General features: G+C 36.6%; 1 pseudogene; it reads right to left on the bottom strand.

Annotated features, from left to right (window-relative positions):
• Window positions 1-308: 308 nt before the first annotated feature.
• Window positions 309-2,272, bottom strand: LOC101598795 (annotated as a pseudogene).
• Window positions 2,273-4,092: the final 1,820 nt, after the last annotated feature.

Below are 4,092 nucleotides of genomic sequence, written 5' to 3' on the forward strand. Positions count from 1 at the left end.
AAAGGTCTTTATTGTCAGTTTGGAATGCAACATCTTAAGGTTACATGTGTTAAGTCACATTCACAAAGTTCTCTTTTTTTTTTCTTTCTTTTCAAAAAAAATGCATTGACAAAGATTCAAACTATTTATGAAATACATCTAGAGTCACATGCAAAGAAGGATCCTGGTTGGATTCGAAGTTCCTTAGTGAAATGGTGATAGGGATTGCAAAATAATAGTAAAAATTCATGGTGAAAAAAGCTCTCTGGCTCTTTCATGGGAGTGAACTGCCTCTTCAATCACTGGAGCATTGAAAAAACTCTTTTAAGTTAGCTTTTGAACTTCCTAGCCAGGTGTTGCTTATGGCTCTCCTCCACTTGCTTGAACTTGGATTCTAGCCCTTCCATTTGGTTCTCCATCTTTTCCACATACTGCAGGTCTCTCTGAGTCTGCCTGTCCAAGACCTCTATGGATTGAGACATGTTTTGTACCTTCTCCAGTAGCTGCCTCAGCTGTTTCGTGTGGACATCTCATGAACACATAGTCTGCTGAGGGGAGACCACCATGCAGATACACCTGCATTTACTGTCCTGGGCAGAGCTGTACACTTGCCAGCTCTCCTCAAGGTTGGTGGGCAACACTTGGGTGAATTCAGTACCCATCAGAAGGACGAGGAGGCTGAGAAGCTTCCTTGGCTGGTTGCAGGACTCACAGTCACTCCATGGAACTGGCATGCAGGGGGCCTGGGTGCAGCTGGCTGGCTGGCTGCGCAGGGGCTTGGGCTCATGGACGGGGCTCAGATTGCACTCCAGCAGTGCCTGCTCAGCAGGCAGGGTGGACAGCTCACGGGCTGTTCTGTGCCAAGACCACAATAATATTTCTTAATATCAATGGACTAAATGAACCCAGCAAAAGAGATAGGTTTGCAGAGTGGGTGAAAAAGCAGGATTCTTCAATTTGTTGCCTCCAAGAAACCTGCCTTTCTACAAAGGATGGACACTATCTTAGGGTGAAAGTTTGGAAAACAGTGTTTCAAGCAAATGGATCTAGAAATCAAGCAGGGGTTGCTATCCTAATATCTGACAAGGTAGACTTCAGTCCAACATTAGCTAAGAAAGATAAGGAAGGCCATTTTAAATAGAAGGCACCCTCCAGCAGAATGGCATTACAGTCCTAAACATTTATGCACCTAACATAGGGTCCCCAAATTCATCAAACAAATACTACTAGAACTAAGGTCACAGATAACACCAAACACAGTGGTACTAGGAGGTTTCAACACTCCACTCTCATCAATTGACAGGTCATTCCAGGAAAAAATAAACAGAGAAGCATCTGAACTATATGAGGTCATAGAAGGAATGGACCTAACAAATACATACAAGACATTTCACCCAAATGCTGGAGAATATACATTCTTTTCAGCAGTACATGGAACATTCCTTAAAATAGACCATGTATTAGGACACAAAGCAAATCTTAACAAATACAGGAAAATTCAAATAATTCCTTGCATTATACCTGACCACAATGGAATCAAACTACAAATAAACAGCAAGAAAGGCTATAAAGCATACCCAATTCATGGAAATTAAACAACACACTACTAAATGATGAATGAGTTAATAAAGAAATCAAAAAATTTATAGAGTCAAATGATAATGAGAACACAATATACCAAATCTTTGAAGCACAATGAAGGTAGTCATAAGAGGTAAATTTAAAGTTTAAGTGCTTATATTAAGAAATTAGAAAGGTCGCAAGTAAATGACCTAATGCTTCAGCTTAAAGCCATGGAAAAAGAAGAACAGGGAAAACGAAAAATCAGGAGATGGGAAGAAATAATAAAGATTAGGGCAGAAATTAATGAAGTAGAAACAACAATGACAACAACAACAAAACAAAACAATCCAAAGAATCAATGAAACAAAGAGTTGGTTCTTTGAAAGGATAAACAAGATTGATAAACCCTTAGCAAATCTGACCAAAATAAACTGAGACGAGATACAAATTAATAAAATTAGAGATGAAAAAGATGACATCACAACAGATGCCAGAGAAATTTAAAAAATATCATACTCCGCAATGCATACAAATCTGAAAGAAATGGATTATTTCCTTGATTTATATAACCTACCTAAATTAAATAAAGGTGAGATTAATCATTTAAATAGACCTATAACAAGCATGGAGATCCAAGCAGTTATCAAAAATTGCCCAACTAAAAAAAGCCCAGGTCCAGATGGATTCACTGGTGAATTTTACCCGACCTTCCGGGAAGAACTAATACCATTGCTTCTTAAGCTTTTCTGTAATATAGAAAAAAGAAGGAATCCTACCAAACTCCTTATATGAAGCCACCACTACCCTGATACCTAACCAGGCAAAGATAGAACAAAAAAAAAAAAAAAAAAAAAAAAAGAAAATTACAGACCAATCTCCCTCATGAAGATAGATGTAAAAATTCTCAACAAAATATTGACAAACAGAATACAAGAATATATCAGAAAGATCATGTATCCTGTCCAAAAAGGCTTTATCCCACAGATACAGGGATGGTTCAACATACGCAAATCTTTAAATGTAATACATTATATAAATGGAATGAAGGACACAAATCACATGATCATCTCATTAGATGCAGAGAAAGCTTTTTGAAAAATCCAACATCCCTTCATGATAAAAGTCCTACAGAGACTGGGAATAGAATGAACATATCTCAATATAATAAAGGCTATTTATATCAAGTCTACAGCCAACATAATACTAAATGGGGAAAAACTGGAAGCTTTTCCACTAAAATCAGGAACAAAACAAGGGTGTCTACTGTCCCCACTTTTATTTAATATAGTTTTGGAAGTCTTAGCCATAGCAATAAGGCAAGAGACACACACAAAAGTGATACAAATTGGAAAGGAAGACATCAAGTTATTATTTGCGGATGACATGATTCTATATATAAAGGACCCTAAAGACTCTACTAGCATACTGTTTGAGCAAATAAACACCTATAGCCATGTAGAAAGATAAAAAATAAATACACAGAAATCAGTAGCCTTCCTATATGCTAACAACAAACACACAGAAGATGAAATCAGAAAATCACTCCCATTCACAATTGCATCAGAGAAAATAAAGTACCATGGAATAATCCCAACCAAGGAAGTAAAGGATCTCTACAATGAAAACTATCAATCACTTAAGCAAGAAATTGCAGAGGATACTAGGAAATGGATAAACATCCCTTATTCCTGGACTGGAAGAATAAATATTATGAAAATCGCAATCTTAGAAAATCAATCTACACATTCAATGCAATCTCCATCAAAATCCCAATGACATTCTTCACAGAAATAGTAAAAACAATCCAAAAATTCATTTGGAATCAAAAAAAAAAAAAAAACCCTCAAATATCTAAAGTAATACTGAGCAACAAAAATAAGGCTGGTGGTATCACCATACCTGATTTTAACATATATTCCAGAGCCATAGTAACAAAAACAGCATGGTACTGGCACAAAAGCAGACATGTAGATCAATGGAACAGAATAGAGGGCCCAGATGTAAGTCTCGGTAGCTATAGCCACCTAATATTTGATAAAAATGCCAAAAACACTCATTGGAGAAAAGGCAGCCTCTTCAGCAAATGGTGCTGAGAAAACTGGATATGTATCTGTAGAAGGATGAAAACATATTTTTCTCTCTCTCCATGCACAAGAATTAAGTCCAAATGGATTAAAGACCTTAACATCAGACCTGAAACTCTGAAATTGCTAGAGGAAAAAGTAGGGGAAACCCTTCAACATGTTGGTCTTGGAAAAGACTTTCCGACTATAACCCCAATTGCTCAGGCAATAAAACCACAGATTAATCACTGGGACTTCATGAAATTACAAAGATTTTGTACTGCAAAAGACACTGTGAATAAAGCAAAGGGGCAACCTATAGAATGGGAAAAAATCTTTGCCAGCTATATATCTGATACAGTATTAATATCTAAGATATACAAAGAACACAAAAAGTTAAATAATAAGAAATCAAGCAAGCCAATTAAAAAATGGGCTATGGAGCTAAATAGAGAGTTCTCAAAAGATGAAGTGTGGATGACATATA

Source organism: Jaculus jaculus, chromosome 10, assembly GCF_020740685.1.
Source record: "Jaculus jaculus isolate mJacJac1 chromosome 10, mJacJac1.mat.Y.cur, whole genome shotgun sequence".
Lineage (NCBI taxonomy): Eukaryota > Metazoa > Chordata > Mammalia > Rodentia > Dipodidae > Jaculus > Jaculus jaculus.